Genomic DNA, 22,516 nt, shown 5'->3' on the forward strand with positions numbered 1-22,516 from the left:
ACAGAGCTGCATTTCTGTGAACAACTTTCTCCCTCCCTCTCCTCCCCCCTCAACCTTACATACTGGTTGAATTCCGTTTCAGGTGAAGGGAGGTGACAAGCAATTTTAGCACCCAATGGCTTAAAGGAGTTCAAATGACCACTGAAGTCATATTAACTTGTCAAATTGACCAGTATTTTCTGTCATTGAAACATTAGAATGAATAGCTCCAGACAATAAAATTGTTTCAATTATACTGCATTAGGCCTGGGCACAAGTAAGTAAAGATGCAGAAGGCGAAAGAGGCAGCCGCGGTCTGCCCGCTCTAGAATGCTAACAGTAGAATCCTGCTGGAAGCCATCTAAATGCACGCTTGTTAGGGGCACAGAAGGCAGTAGTGGGATATGAATTTCCATTAGGAGAAGTGGGAAAATAATTCCACATCAGTCCAAAGAAGGGATGGAACTGTTTATTCTGGTAATGTTGGCTATGGATATGCAATAGATTGAAGTTACCCTGAGTTATTAAAGTCACCATAAGTTGGGGCTAATTATGCAAACTGAGAATTAATTGAGATTTTTCCCTGATAAATAGCAAAAGAGGAGAGGTTAAAAAAGGAGCACTTTTCCCAGTCCGAAATGAATACAGTTCTGTCCACCCTTCTGTTTGCACCAGAGAGGGTATTGCCCCTTTGCAATCTCCCCTATTTTGTTTCTCTGAAGATGGAAGCTGCCTGCAGGAGTGAAGATGGGAAGGTGATATGGATTCCTGTGCCATTGCGGGTTGCTGCAGAGGCGGATGGCCAGTTCAGTTTCCCCGTGGGATGGTGGGTCTGTGGATGTGTGTGTGGGTATGTGTGTGTGGCACTGCACAGACTTCGGCGCTCTGACATACTCACATTATGTCAAGACTCTGGCTCTTCTACTCAAGCAATGCTCAGGATGATGGGGCTTTTCTGAAGCCAAGAATTTTAGGATTGGGGGCCAGGCAAATGGCAGACAGAACAATTAAGCAACCATCGTAAGGGAGGGGGAAGATGTGATGGGCAGATTGATATCATCTCTTCTTTTTTAGCAAAGACACATCATGTGTTCAAGAGATTTATGTATCTTTACATATCTCTATAATGACACTTTTTTTCCACATCAAGGAAGAAAAGGGGCAGCAATCAAAAACCATTATTATAAGGAAATATTAGTACCTTCTTACTATACACTTAATTTAATCCCTCTAGAACTGGAGTTACTGTAGCTTTTCGTTGTTGTCGTTCATTTTTGTTTTTTTTTTTTGTTTTTTTTTTTAAGCTAGGTAACCTGGATTCTGGCCTGTTCTGGTGTGGCCAAAGTTCATGATACTCAATATTGTAAGTAAAGCTGCTTTTGTAATCTGTTCCATCTAGCTTAGCCACTGAATCTGACAATGTTTATTGAACAGCTATTATGTTTCCAGCACTGTGCTAAGAACTGCAGGGGATGGAAGGACGAGGAAGAGGGCAGAGCCCTTGACTCCGTGAGGCTCACAGTTGCCTGTGTGTGTGTGTGTTTGTGTGGGCGTGTGTGAGCTGGACGAGTGTGCATTCAATCCTGGTAGAGGGTAGGTTATGATCCGCCCCTGTCACTCACCATGCCATTTAGAAACCTCTTGTTAATCATTGCCTTTCCCTGTTTTTCTTTTACTCACGTGTAATGACAGGCGTGCTAACTGCCATGAAACTCTTCCTTTTGAAAATTAAACCAAGACGATACATTGGGCACCAGTGGCAGCTGCTCACCGTGGTGGCTATATCTCTATTTTGCAGTAATCATGAGCTGAGGTAAATGGCATTTATGTGGGCTTTCCAGTAACCTGTATAAAAACCCATTTAAAATTTTACATTCCACACTAAAAGTCATAGAAATGTCTTAAAATATGTCAGTTTCCTTTTGATTCCAGGTATTTCTTAGTTCTTTCCCAAACATGTCTTGTGTATATACATTATGCATGATTAAAAAAACCCATACACATAATGATTTACTGCATATTTATGCTACAATCAAATCCCAAGGTAATTCTGTAGTCAGGACAGAGCACACTGTACTCTTCTGTAACTACTGGCTTGATACAGTACATTCAAAAAGAGAGCATTGGGGGTGAACAGTTGCCGCTGAAAGGGAAAATCAAAAAACAGTAGTGGCACTGCTTTTGTCTTCAGCTTGCTCTTCAGGATGTGAGAGTCTCCAGTGGGTGGGAGACCTACATTGCACCTCCCAATTCTGGCGATAACCCTGCCGGTTACACTTTACAATTACCTTTTTAAAATGCCAATTAACCCATTCAGTGCTGTTTGGCATCCTGTGAGCAGTCAGAAAGAGCCATTTTGCACATACTAGCTGGGGAGTAAGAGACTCACATGCACACACACACACATACACACACCCTGTACACACACACACACACACACAGACGTGAAGGACAGGAGTAGGGAGGAGTTTGGCCCCAGAGTTTGGGGTTGCTGCAGGAGCGCTGGTAGGTATTTATCGTGGTATTTTGTGTTGCAGGGGAATTTAATTTTTTCCCATTGACAAAAATCAAGAATAAGCAAATGCAATGGGATTCCTGTGCCATTGAGAAGTCTCATGAAGACTCGAATGTAGAGACAGTATTCAGAAGAAAGAAAGCGGTAAATGAGATTTGGCAATATCTCCCCGTTTGTAATTGTCTCTCACCAGCTTGCAAAGAAACTGCAAGTTAATTTTAACCATATCGCTTTGGCTGTTATATTTAGTGTTTACTCCGAAGAAAGTAGCATCGATTTAAACTCCACATTTTCTATTTCGAGGCAATTAATAAAATTACTGTTTATTTCCATGGCATCTTCTGCCTCCAGCTTCAAAACACTTCTCAGCACTTTCTTGTTTCTTCCGCCTCATGAGGGTACACTGGGCAGAAGATGGGTGTGTTTTTTTTGTGAGTGAAGAAACAGAAGTGCAGAGTTCTCCCTACCTAGGTGCACAGGTCACGTGGAGATGAAACCTTGCTAGGGGATCTTTTTGTCAAGGTGCAGATGCAATGCCTTCTTGGAGTTCATGGGATGGCTGACGAATTCTGGACTTCAGTGGGAACATAGTCAAAGCTCATAGGGATTTTGACTGACTCGCCAATGAGAGAGGATGTGGAGAGGGGGAAATACTACTCTGGAGGTCAGATGCACTTTCACAGGCAGCAGGTGTTTCTTTTTCCCCAGGTGTGCACAGCTGTATTCTTCAGGTGTGCCTTGATGAATTCTCTGCAGGAGATCGTTCCCCCAATCCTGAGCTTTTTCCTGTGGAATAAAATTACGTAAGCCAATAGTATGAATGAAATGGCAACACACATCCAAGTCTCTCTGGCCCCAGTGCTGACCTGGGATTCCAACTCAATGTGTATAAACGGACAACTGTTAGGGAGGCAAAGACAGGTAACATCAATCCTCTGATCAAATATAAATACCCAGGAGTATTCGAGTTTGTCACACTCAAGCTTTTACCTCTTCAAGGCTGTTTTTAGGGTAGTCTGCATTTGAGAAATTTTAAGCAACTGTCCATTAAAACATTGATTTGAAGAATTGCCCAAGGTGAACATAAAGAGAGTTGTACATTTTACACAGTTAATGCATATTAATTTTGTTTTATGAACTGCTGTAACTTTGCACCAGTTAAATGGCGATGCTTTTCTGCATTTGAAATGTTTTCAGAGTTCCAGAAGTGAATTCCCAGGTGGTAGACAGTGACTTTTCTCAACTAGTAGAGTTGAGTTGCTGGCACACTTGCACTTTTCTGTCGACCTCAACACAGATGTGATTGGTTGGTGTTTCAGATAAACTTTAGCTTCTGTCAGAGTGTCATTTTTCCATCATTTGTGCTGCAAGAAATAAGAATTAAAATGGACTTTAATCTTTCTCAATAATGAAGAGGGTTAACAACCCATGAGTGGAATTACATAGGCTGTGAGTTATAGCCAACCAGCCATTGCTAGTCATGTTTGCCTATTTAGCTCTTAAACTTGGACATTTATCCCTAAAATGAAAAAAAATAAACAGTTTATAATTTCTGGTTCTAATAAGGCATACTGAGTCTTACAAGGGTGTGGATCTTCTAAGTCTGTCTTTGAAACACAACAAACAGAACAAATAAAATCTAATGCAAACTTTTCCACTGGGTCCTTATACTTCGTATTTAAAAAATGCTACAAAACAATAAACTAGCTTTAGGCAACATTAGTGGCTTCTGTAGTTTTAGAAAGAACAGTATTTCTTATTCCAGACAGTTTAGAATGCTCCACAGTTTAAAGTTTTCCCCAAGCCTCAGTGTGTATGTGTGTGGTTAATATGTGATTTAACCTGAATGAATACAAAAGGGGATGCATTTTGTATATGTGAAAAAAAATATAAAAAATGGAAGCATTTAGCATTCACAGGGAAAATGAAGTAGAAAGGAGAAAAAATTAGTTATAAGGACACAATCAAGCTAAAGTCTATGGTCTAAATCAATCTAATCCAAAATGGAGATTTAAAACTGAGACTACCCCGGAATTTATTATACTATTTCTGTATATTATACAAAGAATGGACAAGAAAAGGAGCTATAATTCATGATTTGCTCTCTCTCTCCCTGCCCCCACAACTTTCTTTCTCTTTCCCCCTCCTTTATATGGTAGATCAAAATTTATCTTTAAGGGTGATTCACTCTTTTCTGGTAGTACATGCACAGAGAATAAAATGTATCATGGAAACAACTATAGAAATTGCAATTTAATTTTAATGTTTCTTTTCCAAATATTCTTTTTAATATATAGAAAAACAACAAGGCTGGGTGTGGAAGAATTGTTTTATATGCAATGGTCTGTTGCCTCTATCAACTGGGAAAAAAATTGCAACTAACGTCTGGACCCTGAAGCACCTGGAGTTTTAACAGATGTTCTTTGGACAGTTAAAGTACAGGCAGTTGACATATTTAGGGTGATGTGTCGGAGTAGAAGCAGACAATGTGGACTGGAGGCTCTTAGGTTTTAAGTAACATGAATATGATTGTAGAGTTGGGTTGCAAGGACACAGTGACATATTTTAGATATAGCTTGTTAGCTTTTTATGAAGGTTAAATAATAAAACAAGGGTTAACTGGGGTTCAGCTTGCTACAGATCAATAAAGCCAGCTTTATTATATCTATATCTATAGATATACAATATATCTATGTATCTACATATGTATGTATGTATATGTCCATCCATCTATTTTTTTCACTATCTTTCTAAAGGACCTGAGAACACAAAGCATCCTCTAAATAAATATAAGACGGGATAAAAAATTCTTTGGTGAACTTCTGGGGAGATTGCCTTTTCATGTGAATTTACACAATTATTCTAGCATATATGTACAAATGTACTAAGAAATAAAGTTTAGTTGGAAATCACACAAATGCCTTCCTTCTGGAAGTTTTCTCAATTACTTTTCCACCCAAAGAGAGGACAGTGGTTGAATAGTGTACGGCACTCAACATAAGTATCTCAAACACATCAAGAGTGTTGAAACAACAGAATGAAAACAATAATTTGGATGATACTCTCCAGAGGGTATAGCTGTGACATGCCTGCTTTCTGATCATAAAGTAGAGAGTAACAATGCTATTTCCTTCATTTTACGGTGAAAGGTGCACATGAGATTTTTTTGAAAGACAGTTTCACGGCCACACAAAAAATTTAAAAAATATGAGACGGGAATAAAATGTGGGAATTTCTCTCTTCTCGATCAGTGCTTTGCACATTAGAAATGTGTGTGTAGCACTGTAGGTGCAAACTACACTAGGTGGATGGATATTTACCCAAGGAAATTTGAGCCACGGCCTTTCATTTTCAGAGAGCTGCTACCTAATCTGAGCATACCATCCGGACAAAAGACACCTCATTCCTCTTGTGCCTGAACTGCGAACTAATGCTTTGTGAACCACCTAAACGATTAGAATAATGGTCTGGGAGAAAAAAAAAAAAAGATAAAATACAAATTTCACTCAGATCTGCATTGGATTACTTCCTCGTGCCCCTGCCTTTATTGAGCGATTTGGAGTTTCATTAGGATTCAGAATTCCTGTGGAAAAAGAGACCACAGTGGCAGGGACATCTCTTTCAAGGGGATTGCAGGCTGACCCATCAAAATGAAAAGGCTCAATGTTGTGGTGACAGGTCCCCAAGCAGCCCTGAGTGACAGCTTCATTTCAGGAGTTCTCAGATGAGGTTTGAAGCGGAGGGGGGAGAGGTAGAGCTGGGGACACTTTGTTCCCTAAAAGTGTCAGAGTCAACTCCGCGGTTCACAGACCAGGGGCGGAGGTACAAAAGCAAGCAGAAAAGAGTCTCTGCTCGCCCATCTCCAAATTTATTATTAATGTCTCGCGAATATTCACTCCACACAAGGTTTCATTTAAGACTTGAGAGTTCTTACCCAGAGATTCATTTTTTATTACAGATGTGGGGGAGAAATAAAAAAGAGATAAGAAAGAAAGCTCTGTGGGGAGATTACAGCCAAAAGGCACAACGCCCTACCTGGATATTTTTACTGAAGGCATCATGATTTACGTAGGGTATTCTCCCAACCACTACTGCAGTGGAAATCTCATCAGACCATGAACTGAAGTCTAGCTTCAAAAAGAGAAGTGTAAGCTATTTCTCCTTTGATATGATCTGATTTGAACCACAGTAATAATGAAAAACAGTAATGCATAATGGTTCCTCATAATTGTGCATTCGCTATCCTGGGATACATTTTGTACATCTTTTCTGGACACCTGATAACATGAAGTGGCTATCTACAATTCTGTGGATAGAAAGTGATCAGATTTTTATATATTTCTGAGGCTGTAAATATTCACTGAGTCACAGTTCCCACCTTCCAGTGCCTCAATCACTAATGAAAGGCAGCTTAGAAGAAGCAGACAATAGACAAAATTCAGCTGCCCCATACAGCATTTTTCTCATGATGCTGTCCCATTTGTGTTTTTCATCTCAAGAACAATAGTTTCATGGATAAGGGAAAATTAGAAATTTATGCATGCTTTCTTAAAATAATACTCATAATTTTGAAAAGCCTTTTTTAAAAAGTATAATAAATAATTTATATGAAATGCAGATAAAGAACTCTTTTTTTTCCCAACTACATCAAAATCCATGCATTATATTCCTTACTACATTCCAAGAAAAGTATTTTCCTTGTCTCTGGGTCACATAATAAAACCACAGTGTAGCATAGTTCTTAAGAGGCATGTATTATTATTATTTTCGTTACAATTTTGTTTATGGAGCAAAAGAGCCTAGAGTGGCATAAATCTATTGAATTAACAAAATATGAGTTGGGGATAATCTTAGAAAACTTTACCCTACATATTTTTCTTTTGCCCATTTTCTTAGGTTTTACGTTTTCCTTCAATAAATGCATACTACACATTAGGACTGTCTTCAAAAAAACCTTTTAATTTGATCCTATCTTCCCAACAATTTGCCATATTCTGTGTCCTACAAAGTTGAGAGAACAGAGAAATTTATCTTTTTTTATGGGAAAATAATCTTTTAAAACCCACGTATACTTTTAATCAATCAATATATTAGGCTTCCTTTGATTTCAAGGAACCTCATTTGTGTATAATATGTATGTTAATAAAATGCAAAATGTTTTTCAAACATTAATAATGTTGGACATTTCACTCCATGTTTCTAGGAAGGGTGGATCCCTGACAGTTTTTGTTTGGATTCTTTTATTTTGGGCTCCCACAATCTTGCGGTCTCTGAGCAAGTACCAAATATCCATGTGAAATAGTGAACAAAGAAATTGAGTGAAACCAGCAAGCCATAGTCAAATTATTTGTAAAACATGTTTGTTTCAAGTATCTGGGCATTTATATGTAAATGGTTGAGTAACAGTATGCTGACTTATGCAGAAACATAGACAAGGTTTCAACCTCACTTCGCCAGTGAGAGGTAACTACCAGTTTAATCCTTAAAGGTTACCTATATCTCTATGGTGGACCAGCAGGAAGAAAGTAATATAAGCTGGGGAGTGTCCTGCTTGACTGTGATGCTTTTATTTTCATCCCATCCTTTCGACAGCTATTTATTCAGCACTTACTATAACCATGTTGCAAGCCTGAGTGTAAATAAGCCTCTGATTCTCAATAGAATGGAGGTAGAATCCAACTTTCACACACGGTCACTGTTTTCTGGACTTGTCTGCTTTCTCTTCACACAGGAAGTTCTCGCTCAGGAAATGCACATTTATTATTCTTCCTTATTCCTATTAGTATCCTAATTAGTATCAAGATCTCTGGCAGGAAAGTGCCAGGTTAGATTCTAGATCCTTACAGTATTATTTTATCCTTTCTAGATGAACTCCTAATATATTGATAAGTTCTATTAAATAAGAGTTTCGGTAGTGTAAGCATATCAGAAAAGGAGGCAAATGCAGATGAGATGGGATGTAGGAAGAGGGCAAAAAGGTAACTAGTGGTTCTAGAAAAAACAAAACCAAACAAAAACAAAAGGAAACTGCAATGTTGGGAAATTTTCAGTACATTGGCCTAAAAAATAAAACGCTGCTGACTGAAAGTCTACTCGTGGCTCTATCTTTTCCCTGAAAATTGTGCTTATGGTGCTGTGCGGGAACATCACACCGAAATTCATAGTTCCCTCTTTATCTCCACCCAGTTCACTGCAGAACCAGTCCTGATAGGTTGTGAAAGACACTTTTATTGAGTGAATGGAATAATGTATTCTGTATGTTTGCATACATAGAATAATATATATATGTATGCATATAATGATATATGGTTGATATAAATTCATGGAACAGATTATATTAATATTTTTATAGTTGCATGATACTCCACCATAGGGGTGTTATATGACTTATTTAATGTGTACTTAGCTTGTTTCAAAATTTTGGGATTCATGAAATATCGAAGAGGATACAAAAACACCCCTGTGTATGTTCGTTCATTTCTTCTCGGATTATCTCATTGGAACAAACTTTAGAAGTGAAATTCTTGGGTCAGGTTGAATGACCATGTAAAAATTTATACATATATGTAAATATAAGGTTTATATTTAAATATGTGAAAACTTAGATTGCATGTTTTCTAAAACTTGTGTTTCTTTCTTTCTTCGTGATTTCAGCGTTTTTAATTTCTCGTTTGTATGAATTGTTGTTATTGTCTTTTATCTCCTGTAGGCAAGTTTGTTATGCATCTTATAACCTTATTCATAACCTAGTTTTCATAATTTTCCAAAGGAATTTGACTTTTTTTTTTGTTTTGGATAATCAATGCTTTGGTTTTAATTTTATCATTGCTTTTTGAAGTGATTACTTTTCTCTTTTTTTTTTATCTTGTTGCTTCAGCAAATTTAATGTAATTCACTTGTAGATATTTGAATGAAAAGTCAGATGCAGAATTTAATCTAGATAAACTATTTCAAGATGTTATTGTAATTACTATCCCCTCTGAAGCACAGAGGCAGACACTTGGCTATATGATTTGTGATTAGCTGTATCCATTTGACGATCCTGACCCCAAATTGTCTATATGATCACTATTTATTCAGTAAGTGGTGAATAAAAAAAAGAGTGCCAGCTGCCTTTTAAAAGATTATTAGAGAAAGAAATAGGTCACAATTCTAGTGTTTTGAATAATAGTTTTAAAGCTGGGACAATTTGGAAGAAATTAAGTTCAGATTCCACGTTCATTCTATAAAGTAAAGGTCTCTAAGGGCACAAACTCTAAGAAAAGCCTGAAAAAACCCTACAGACTAATTGGTGACATAAAACATTGCTTAAAAGGGAATTTGTTAAATTTTTTAATTTTAGATTATATGCAGCATGTAAGAATAAAATTAAAATACCTTAATAATTAGAATTACAGTCACCAGCAAAAATGATGACAATAAATCACTGAAATGATTTCCAACCATGTTTTGACCTTTTACACTAGACACTAATTTTTGAAGACCTTTTGAAAACTGAAACAGAGTATGATTTAAACCATCCACATTCCTCCTGACTTGAGCTTTCACAGACCAGAATGCTTATGGGAAAATCCTGTCATGGCTTCTCCAAAGAAAGAGGGTAATAATGACTATATTAATATGACATTTCAACATGCAACACCATGCAAAACAAGGTTAAACCAAAAAAAGAAGAGAAGAAGAAAACGAGCCCCGAACACCAACTGCTCTGGATGCAATTTTAGCCCAGGGTGGATTTTATTTGCACCCCATTACTCATAAACACCCAAATGTAACTCTTTCACTAGAACTCCTTTTGAGTTCAATGTGATAATGAATGTGAAGGGTCTATGCGGGGGGAGTCGAGGAGGGGGGAACTTTGTGATTTTGTAGGTTCACACCAGATAGGCATTTTTTATAGCCTGAAAGGGGATGTTTTCTTTTGTTAATGGCTTACAATCCGATGAAAGGACTCATCACTCTATTTTAGTGCTCCACCACATGGCGCGTATCTTTTATAAATTACAGGCTGGCGTTGTGTGCACTTGGGGAGAGAAAGGTTGGTTTTTCTCGCTGTGAGCCATCCTGCCTAATTGTCGTATGCAAATAAAAGCAATTATAAGGCTTTTAGGGTGAAGGGATGACAGCTGAGTTTGGCAGTTGAGAAGGCCTCACCCACCTTGTTGGCATAGCAACAGGGAGGAAAAGGACAAAATGGTGTGTATACACAAGAAATATATATGTTTTGGTTCAAGAATTTTAAAATATATATCAATGTTGAAATGTAAATGTCAATATGTGTAATGAATGCCTTTGTTTGAAATATTAAATTAAACTCTATTTCTTGGCCCTTTGAATGATCCTTGTCATCTAACTACCATTTATCTGCTATCATTTGTGATTTTAGTTGCTACTTCTAAAGTTCTGTGCAGATCATAACAATGCTTTCAATAATTAGGAGATTATAAGTTCTTGATTTTAACAACCTTTGGAAATACCACTGGGTGGAAGTTTTATGCAAGGAAATCCCAGGAAGGAGATGATGTAATGTGGGAAAATGGTGCAAAGTATGCAGCTATCAGTGCATAAAGTTCAATATTAAAAAAAAAAAAATGTTTGTGCTAAAGTGTTAAACAAGTAGAATAAATAGCATGCTACTAGCATAGAAAATTAAAATGAGTCACAAATGGATATCTTCTATGGCAATTTATTTCACAATTACTCTTGTGGAAGCTTTCATGAATTAAATATGAGTTCTGTCTTGAAATTAGGTGTTATAAGGCTAAATTACAAGAGGCAGGCAGTAATTGAGGTGGCAGCAACACGGGGTCTGGTGAACTAATCTCTTGCCATGTCACATGGCTCACCTTCAGCCAATGAGAGGCCTCCCATCACAAAAACAGAGGCAGCTGAGAAAAATTGATTTCTCATCTGAGCCATATTTGATAGCTTTTGAAATCGAAAATTGAAATTAACTAACCTAAGCCCCGTTGTAACAAAAGAGCAAATTAAATATGCAACATCGTTTCCTATTGGAAGTAAGAGGGCCTGCCAAGGTAAATTTGTAAATAGAGTTTAAGATGCAATTCTGTTCCCTCTCTTTCAGTGTAAAAGTGTAAGTGTGTAGGAGCTTTATAAATTATTTATATATATAAAAAAAATCATCAGCTGCAAATGGCCACTGTGGTTAAAGACTTCCATGGAGAAAATCATTGCATTAGGGGAGCTCATTGAATGAATCAAAATTAAAAATCATCCTCAATGATTCACAGACATTACTTAAAATGAAAAGAGGCAATATTTTAAGCTTCTTTTTCCAAATTTTTTTCTTGTCTTCCCCAAAACTCAAGGAAAAAATTATCACGATTTACTTAAATTAAAAAACAAACAAACAAAACAAGAAAACAACCATCCTATAAATATAACCAACCAATCATCTTGTGAATAATGATAAGAATTAATTTTGGCTTGAAAACTGCTTAAAGCAAAGTGGTGGCCCCATCGTATTATATATGGGAGGCTTTTAAAAATTATTTTAAAATAATTTCCCAAATGAGTCCTGGTGATTCAGCAGGTATGGCTATTGATTTGTAATTTATAAATTTACTTGATCAGATGAAGGAAATGGATGTTTCAGAGGCCATATCCTAGATTATCCAAGCATGACAGTTTTTAATTTATTTCACTCTTGCCCGTGCAATAGGATGCCTGCAATAATATTTGTATTACCACAGAGAGGGTGTTTTGGCTTCCACTTCTCATTGAATTTGTAAGTAGGCAAATTAATTTTATATGTTTAAGACATAGATGATTGAAGATAAAAATCGTGAAATCATAGTAAGTCCTGTTGTCCTTGTTCAGAGCTGAACAATATAGAATTCAATGACAAATGTAGTAGAGGATATTATACTTAGCTTGCCTGTCAGCCCACAGACCCCATAAAATCATTTTCTGTTCTAATTTATTATTTTTAGTGTCAATCAGGCTCCGGTGAGATGAGTAATATCATTAGGTCCCAGGATCAACTACTCAGCACTTTCTAAATGCAGTTTAAGTAGCTGTCTTTATCTGTACTAGACGATGCAGTCAGGGTTCAAGATTTTTTTCTTGTTCATTTTGGCCCTGCTGTGCAGCTTGTAGGATCTTAGTTCCTTGACCAGGGATTGAACCTGGGCCCTGTCAGTGAAAGTGCTAAGTCCTAACCACTGGATGCCAGGGAGTTGCCCTAAAAGATTTTCTTTTGCATAGAAATCTTGTTGGAGAAAAAAGTCTTAGAAATATAAAATTTAGAACCTTAAAAAAAAATCATTTCCTTTGTAGGAATCAAATTGCATTGAGGCACCAGGATGCGACACATCATTTCCAAACTGTGCAGGTCTCGTTTCCCCACAGAAGCCCTCCCCAGAAGGTTCTGGTTCATAGCCATGCAGACAGTGGGCTCTGCCCACACTCTCTTCACTTTCCTTCCTCTCTGTCAGAGCTGCCATGGAGAACAAGGCACCCAGGATGAGCAGCCCTGTTGGAAAAAGAAACCAATGATAAGCTCAACCTAGAGGCAGAATGTTAACTGCCTGGTCATTTTCCTTCATCCCCATACTTAACGCTTTTACAAATAATACTTCTTTTTATTACAAACTCCACTCTAGGAAGGCATTTGCTCCAGACTGATAAATTGTATCATCCAGCATTTTGACGCACTCAAAGTTCTTTTACCCAAATTATCTGATTGAATTTCAGAACTAGGGCTAACTAGATAGAAGTATGGGGTATTGTCTCTTTTGTGGAGGATGCATAAAAACGGTCCAGAAAATTTCTGGATTTCATGGTAACTCATGAGTTTTAATTCATTCTCTCTCCTGGGACTGAGAATTTAAACTTTTAGCTTCAGATCATGTGACATGGATTTGAAACTCCTTTATTTCCTGAAATGAGATATCAAAAGTTTTATATGTTTAAGTTCATGTCAAATTTTATGCAGGGAAGGAACTATGTATACAGCTATTCTTTTATTTAACTGGTATGATATTCAAAGGGGGTTCGCAGGTAGCTCAGTGGTAAAGGGTCCGCCTGCAATGCAGGAGACACAGGAGGTGTGAGTTCAATTGCTGGGTTGGGAAGATCCGCTGGAGAGGGAAATGGCAACTCACTCAGTATTCTTGCCTGGAGACTCCCAATGACAGAGGAGCCTGCTGGACTGTTGGGGCAGTCCATGAGGTCGCAAAGAGTCAGACATGACTGACCAACTAAACGCATGCATGATATTCAAAATGTTTAATAATTAATGGCCTGCATATTGATCAGTAAGGAGGGATGCAAGCTGTCAATAAATGGTGTGCCTATGGCATTGTGTGTAGATTGACTATCAGTTCTGGATTCAATCAGCTTTCTTTTTTTTTATGGGAGTATAGTTGATTTACATCATCATATAATTTCAGATGTACAACATGGAGACTCAGCATTTTTATAAATTATGCTCCATGTAAAGTTACCACAAAATAATACCAAGTTTCCCTGTGCTTCACAGTACATCCCTGTGGCCCATCCATTTTATACATAGTAGTTTGTGCCTCTCAATGTCCTGCCCCAATCTGTCTGTCCCTCTCCCTCTCCCTGCTGGTAACCACCAATCTCCTCTATACCTGTGAAGACTCAACCTATTTTCTTTTTCCTTTTCTAAATGATTATTTTAAAAATTATTTTTTATTGAAGTATATTTGATGTGCAATGTTATATGAGTCACAGACATGCAATATAGTTCAACCAGTTTTCTTAAGCATCTACTCTGTGCTGGGATCTATGCTTTCTAGTCTCTGTCTTTGTCATATTCTCTTTCCTGTTTACGTCCTTAACTTGGCAAAATGCTTTCTGATATCTGGACATAAACTACATTCCCCATTTCCCCCCATGTCCTTCAAAATAGTAGCTTTATCAGAAATAGGAAGCACTTCACACACCTTTCCTAGTGGGGAGATTCTGGTGTTCTTAGTGCTTACAAAACGTTCACATGAAATTTTTGTCTAGCATCTGTTTCATGGCGTCTCCTTTCATCTCTTTGCACAAGACTCTTCAGCTCTATAAACAGAGAGGCTAATATATTTTCCCTTGTAGGTTTACTTCAATGTTCCAAAGCACTTGTAGTGTTTGATTAAAGAATCTGCCTTCAATGCAGGACACTCAAGAGATGTGGATTCAGTCCCTGGGTCAGGAAGATCCCCTAGAGAAGAACATGGCAACCCACTCCAGTATTCCTGCCCGGAGAATCCCAATGGACAGAGGAGCCTGGAGGGCTACAGTGCCTGGGGTTGCAAAGAGTCGGGCACAACTGAAATGACTGGGCTCGCTCACATTTGCAAGCTCCCAATATATGGTTGCAGTTATCATTTCAGAAATTCAGATTCCAGCTCATAATGAGTACCCAAGCTAACGATGGATAATAGGCATGTTTTTTGGAGGGAGGAATGAATGGTAATATTTATTCAGGCCTATTGTATGCACTCTTTAAGGACATTTCACATTGATTTCATGCCTTATTTAATCCTCACAATAACCCTGAGATACAGGTACTAGTCTTAAAACGCCCTTTTTACAGATTGGTAGGTTAAACTCTCAGAGGTTAAGTAACCAGGATTCGAAGCAACATTTGTCCAAGTCACATTTTCCTTATTCTGAAAAACTGTGTTACCTAACAGATTACGCTAGTATTGTGTTAGCATCAAGCTGTTCTAAACATATTGATCAAGTAAAGAGCAGTTCTGTATAACAGAGCAGAGAATAATTCTTATCTTGTTTTTACCAGTTATCTTTTTAAGGCTATGTGACTTTTTAATACTATATACTTTCATGGCAACCCACTCCAGTATTCTTGCCTGGAGAATCCCATGGACAGAGGAGCCTGACAGGCTACAGTCCGTGGGATCTCAAAGAGTTGGACATGACTGAGTGGCTAAGAACTACAACAACTTTCATGTTACCATTAATGACTGGCTGTGTAGACAGTGAGTGTATAAGAGACACAAGCTTCAGTTAAGCTCTGGAAAAGAAAAGATATTGAAGAAAAAATGCTTTAGATGCATATTCTAATATGCTCCTTTAGTTTCCTTTCTGAGCAAGGTCAGATTCCTGCATAAGATTTGATAAGCACCCAATCTGGAGAGTCCTGTATAATCAGGTCCTGACTCTTACCACTCAAATAGGAATTTTTTTGTGTGGGGGTGTAGGGTGGGGAAGAGGTGAGATCTTGTTTTTGCACAATGAGTGTCTTTCTGAAAAGTTTTCTGCACATCGAATTTTTTTTTCTAAGTGAATTGAACTTGGAGCAAGTCATTGTGAGATCCGTCTTCTTCCTCTGGAATGCTGAGGCTGCAATCTCTTTCTGTGTTATCAATCACCACTTCCCTGAGCCAGTCATTCCCTGGGATGCTGAGGCCACCTCTGAAAAGAAGAGGGGTGAGGCGCCTGTTCTCACTGTGTTTCTCTCTCTTGGTGGAAACAAAGGAAGAGCCAGCCATTAGGATACAATGTAACATGTGCAACGATGGAAATAAACAAAAGGCATCCAGAGAGCATGTAGAAAATTAGAAAACAAGGGTGTATTCTTAGCTGAGACCTGAAGATGGACAGGGAATTGCTCAGGTGAGCCTGGTGGTGGTGGGCCCACCTCCATGTAATGGCCAACAGCTGGGCAGAGAGCAGGACCCGCTACAAGAACCAAAAGTAGGCAAGTACAGCTGGAGTGTAGGGTGTGTGAATTAAGGAGAGAATCTAAAGTGGGGCTGAAGAGCAGAGCAAAGGTCATATGATAAATGTCCTTCAGGTCATGAGAACGGAGAAGGCAATGGCACCCCACTCCAGTACTCTTGCCTGGAAAATCCCATGGATGGGGGAGCCTGGTAGGCTGCAGTCCATGGGGTCACGAAGAGTCGGACGCGACTGAGCGACTTCACTTTCACTTTTCACTTTCATGCATTGGAGAAGAAAATGGCAACCCACTCCAGTGTTCTTGCCTGGAGAATCCCAGGGACGGGGGATCCTGGTGGGCTGCCATCTCTGGGGTTGCACAGAGTCAGACACGACTGAAGTGACTTAGCAGCAGCAGGTCATGAGAAAAAGGATGATTTGAGGACTTTAAGGTTCTTTGAACAGGAGAGGCGCATGGCTGCTGACTCATGAGCTCTCAAAGCCAAGAGGAAGGCCCAGTCTCAGAGCTGTGAGACCAAAAATTCAGAGACCAGAGACCAAGTTCCAACCTTGTAAATCTGCATTACTAGCCTCCATCAGCTCTGGAAGCCCCATCAGGCAAGTTTAACTTTATTCACATCTGTCCTCATCGTTTTTATGTCCCCAGTACATTCACACATGTACAGCAAGCAATGAAAAGCTTTAGACTTGACAGCGTTATTCAGAAGTTTGTAATCAGAACCTAGGGATATATTTCAGCAAAAATACAATTTTAAATCATTTTGTTTATCAACTATAAATGTGATGCCTTTAGGGGAGGATGCCTTTTTAATGCTTTAGATCCTGCACCATCAGAGGGGTGTACACGGTTCAGGTAGTGGTACAGGGCAGAGCTATGCACATCAGCATCCTAGCTGATAATACTGTAACTTCATATGTTTGTGTGTCTGATTTTTTAATTTTTTTTAGCTTATTTATTTTGAATTGAAAGATAATTGCTTTACAGTATTGCATTGGTTTCTACCAAATATCAGCATGAATCAGCCATAGGTTTACTAAACCTGTGTCCCCTCCCACTTGAGCCTCCCTTCTACCTTCCTCCCTATTCCACCTCTCTAGGTTGTCACAGAGCCCTGGTTTAGGTTCCCTGAGTCATACAGAAAATTCCCACTTGCCATCTATTTTACATTTGGTAATGTATGTTTCCATGTTACTCTCTCCATGCCTCCCACCTTCTTTCCCCACCAAATGTGTCCATAGTTTTGTAACTTATATTATTTGCGAATCAGATTTTCCAAACACAAGTCCCCCTTGAAGGACATGAACAGAAAACAACTGAGAGTGGTTACAGGCTTTTTCTGAGAAATGCAGGGAGGGTGGTGGCCACTTGAAAAACCCACCTAGTCTTGATCTATGACATCACATGTAAACGCGGCACTTTCTCCAGACACGAGGCCTCTGCAGGGGAACCAGAACGGACTCATTCCCAGGTTGCTCTGTGCATTTTGGTCCTCTAGGTCAGCCTTAAGCCTCATAAATTAGTTTTCTTTCTTATAAAGATTCAATCCACTGGTAGCATCTGCGTTCATGGGAGGGACAGAGAAAACTCTTTGCTTCTAGTTACTATATTGGATCCTACAAATGACATAATGATAAGACATAAACGTGCATGCAATGGTTAGTTCCTAAACTTTATGGAGTCACTAACTCTGGCATCCGGAGTTCAAGTCTGTGAAACCATTTCAATGTGATTGACTCAGAGATCTCATGAGCATAGAATGCTTACCTAAGCTCCGTGCTTTCATGGTCTTCTTCCAAAATGAGAAAATAAGCAAGAGACCAATAATTCCAGGAGACTTCAAAAATGTTCATGGCCATAAAAATCAGAGTGGAGATGGATCTAGACTGAGACAATTTCTGTTGAACAAATTCTGCAGAGAATATTCAGCCACTGGACAAAGTTGATAACTCTGGGAAGCCTACAGAGGCATTTAATCTTAAAACTGCCAGTGCAGAGAAGAAAGCATCTTTCTGTTCACGCTTCAGATCTTTTAAACAGGTTTTTTCTTTTTTTTCACTACTTTTTTTTTTTTTTGTCTAACTCTCCTTATAAAGATTGGAGCAAAAGAGAGTTTAAAAATAAGTGGGGTAGACTCTCCCAAATAAAAACACGTGACTTGATTATCTGAAACTTTTCTGTGCCTACAAAGATTAGAACACTGAAAAGTTTCTTAGAAGAATGCTAATTTTATTGAAATATATTTTGAGGCAAATGCTTTTTAAAAATGATGCAGCTTTCAGCAGAAGGAAGTGCTAAATGAGATTGCAAATGCCTTAAGGATTGACTTCCTCCGGAGAAGCAGAAACATCATATGACATCCCTTATATGAGGAATCTAAAAAGACATAATGCAAAAGAACTTATTTACAAAACAGAAAGAGACTCACAGACTTAGAGAACACACTCATGGTTGCCAGAAGAAAGATGTGGGGAGGGGGATGGGATAGCTAGGGAGTTTGGGATGGACATGTACACACTGCTGTATTTAAAATGGATAACCAACAAGGACCTACTGGATACCACATGGAATTCTGCTCAATGTTATGTGGCAGCCTGGGTGAGAGGGACGTTTGTGGGGAGAATGGATTCATGTATACGTATGGCTGAGTCCCTTTGCTGCCCAACTGAAACTATCACAACATAGTTAATTGGCTATACCCCAATACAAAAGAAAAAGGTTTTTATAAAAAGAACTGATTTTCTCTTCAACATTTGTCATTTAGACTCTGAAATCAGTGTTAGAAGAATCACATATCCACATATTGCAATAATTATCGACTTATTTTCAGCGAAAATATAGAGAATTGCTCTCTAAAAAAGAGTAGATTGAAACACGTATATTATCATCTGTGAAATAGGTTGCCAGTTCAGGTTCGATGCATGAAACAGGGTGCTCAGGGCCGGTGCACTGGGATGACCCAGAGGGATAGGATGGGAAGGGAGGTGGGAGGGAGGGTCAGGATGGGGAACTCATGTACACACATGGCTGATTCATGTCAACGTATAACAAGACCACTAAAATATTGTAAAGTAATTAGCCTCAAGATAAAATAAATTAAAAGAAAAGAAAAAATAAAAAAAGTAGAAAATAAACAAAGAGTAGATTGATGAAAATATAAAGGAACATATTATGGAGGGGGTTTGAAACATCTTTTATGAATTTTGAGGTCTCTTAGTCCCTCATCTGCAGTGGAGGAAAGATTTGTTCACTTCTAAATTTTTCCAGTCTCCCAAGTTTCACTCAAAGACCCTATGTCTGTAACCTCACCACCACCCTCTCACATGGCTGCAGAGACCTCACCCCACCGAGCGCCTACAGTGGAAGCTGGCTGCAGGCTATATAGATATCTAATATCACAGAGAAAGAAGAAAAATTACATTATTGTAGTTGCTGGAAGGCTATATTACAGCTATTTCAGAAGAGAGATTTATAGCAGTGTTTAATGAATATAACTAGTTTTGTTATCAGTAAGTAACCATACCCATGTTGTACGTATGGTAAGATTAAATGACGCCATTATAATAACCTTACAAGAGGTGACTATTTGGTGGTGGCAAGTCTGGCTAAAGGAAATCGCATTAGCTTGATGACATGGCTTTATTCCTTCTGAAACAGGTTGTTGGTCAAGTCTGCCGAAAATGCACCTTATAATTTTTAGGCATTTTCCTTACTAAGGAACATGATAAGGTCTAGCTTTAGGATGTAGGTCTTATTGGAGTTATCAATCTCAGGCTGCTTAAAAATATCATGGCCTAAAACTTTGGAGCACAGTTCTTTTGCAAAATTAAGGTTTTCCACCTTGGAGTGATTTTTACACATTTACTTTTATTGGGATTTATTTTTCAGAGATCATTATATAAAGGGTCATTACATAAATAAGCTAGAACACTGCAAGATACAGAATGTTAATTCAGATTTTTAAAGAGTTGCTAAGGGAAAAAAATCATTTGGAGTGAATGAAAAATTATCAACAGACAACCACAGGCTATTTTAAAGTCTTTATTTAGCCCTAGCTACCTGGTAATTTATATATACATGTAGTTCTGAGGGACTTTTGTCTCACTATTACAAAATTTCAGAATCAAAATTTTTTAATTGCTGTTTTCCTTTATACTGATATTTTCCCATTTTCTGCTGATTAAACTTGAAATAATCAAGATTGCCAGGAGAAATATTAATAACCTCAGATATGTGGATGACACCACCCTTATGGTAGAAAACGAAGAGGAACTAAAGAGGCTCTTGATGAAAGTGAAAGAGGAGAGTGAAAAAGTTGGCTTAAAACTCAACATTCAAAGAACTAAGATCATGGCATCTGGTCCCAACACTTTATGGCAAATAGATGGGGAAAAAAGGCAAATACTGAGAAACTATTTTGGGGGGGCTCCAAAATCACTGCAGATGGTGACTGCAGCCATGAAATTAAAGGACACTTTCTCCTTGGAAGAAAATCTATGACAAATCTAGACAGCATAGTAAAAAGTAGAGACATTACTTTGCCCACAAAGGTCCATCTAGTCAAAGTTATGGTTTTCTAGTAGTCATGTATGGATGTGAGAGTTGGACCATAAAGAAGGCTGAGTGCCAAAGAATTGATGCTTTTGAACTGCGGTATTGGAGAAGACTCTTGAGAGTCCCTTGGACTGCAAAGAGATCAAACCAGTCCATCCTAAAGGAGACCAATCCTGGGTGTTCATTGGAAGGACTGATGCTGAAGCTGAAGCTCCAATATTTTGGCCACCTGATGCAAAAAGCCAACTCATTAGAAAAGATCCTGATGCTGGGAAAGATTGATGGCAGGAGGAGAAGGGGATGACAGAGGATGAGATGGTTGGATGGCATCACCAACTTGGATGGACATGATTTTGAGCAGGCTCCAGGAGATGGTGAAGGACAGGGAAGCCTGGTGTGCTGCAGTCCACGGGGTCACAGAGAGTAGGACATGCCTGAGCGTCGAACAACAATAAATCTAGGCTAAAGGGCTTCCCAGGTGGTTCAGTGGGTAAAGAATCCACTACAATGAAGGAGACACTGGTTCAATCCCTGAGTCAGGAAGATCCCCTGGAGGAGGGCATGGCAACCCTCTCTAGTATTCTTGCGTGGAGAATCCCATGGACAGAGGACACTGTCGAGCTACAGTCCATAGGGTCGCAAAGAGTCAGACATGACTGAAGCAACTGAGCCTGCATGCAATCTAGGCTAAAAAGAAAAGGTGTTTTTTTTGACAATTTTTAGTGAATATTGGGGAAAGTCAACAGTATACTGTTAGCATTTTTATTCTGGCAACGTAATTACACATAAAGTATACAGAGGAAAAAAATATGAAACTAGATAAACTGTATGGCAATGTTTCCCAATGGCAAGTATGAATACTTAGCTATTAGATTCTTGTTTTGTGCAGTTTAAAAATTTAAGAATTCTCATCTTACAACTTGATTTGGCCCCTGGCTCTCCCAAGGGACACGCGATCCTTGGAATTGATCCTGCAGCCAGCAGGGTCAAAAGCTGAGCTGAGCTTCCTCCAAACATTCTCATTTCTCTTGTTGACTCAATGCTTGCAGCCTGTTCATAAGAGGGGTTATGAGAAATTTAGGGCACGTTAAGAACCACTTGACCACATGGGGTGTTAGCAGGGTTTGCTGACGTCTCCTAATCTCATTTCTCAGGTTCAGCTTACTTCCCTGACACTCAGACTAGTAAAGCTTCTCTTACACAGTCTCGTAGCTCCCCTTCTTTATGATTTTCATAAGGTTTGTAATTTTATATATGCCTAATAATATTATAAAAGCAAAGAGTTGGACACGACTGAGCGACTTCCCTTTCATTTTCTCTTCCCTACTCCACACTTTGTTGCTCACCTTAATATCCTCAGCACCTGTCTTGGTACTGTCACGTATTTTATTGTGGTGCTGTTCAGTCGCCAGGTTGTGTCTGCCAAGTTTGCGACCCCATGGACTGCAGCATCCCAGGCTTCCCTGTTCCTCACCATCTCCTGGAGTTTGCTCAAGTTCATGTCCATTGAATCGATGATGCCATCCAGCCATCTCATCCTTTATTGCCATCTTCTCCTTCTGCCTTCTATCTTTCCCAGCATCAGGGTCTTTTCCAATGAGTCGGCTATTTTTATCAGGTGACCAAAGTATTGGAGCTTCAGCTTCAGCATCAGTCCTTCCAATAAGTATTCAAAGTTGATGTCCTGTAAGATTGACTGGTTTGCTCCATAACTGCTTGTCTTGTGAATGAAGGGGTCCATTATACAGATGTCAGACCAGAGGTTTGTTCAAGACAGAAGACCCTCAGTGTTG

The sequence above is a fragment of the Oryx dammah genome, unplaced genomic scaffold (assembly GCF_014754425.2).
Source record: "Oryx dammah isolate SB20612 unplaced genomic scaffold, SCBI_Odam_1.1 HiC_scaffold_16, whole genome shotgun sequence".
NCBI classification, from domain to species: Eukaryota; Metazoa; Chordata; class Mammalia; order Artiodactyla; family Bovidae; genus Oryx; species Oryx dammah.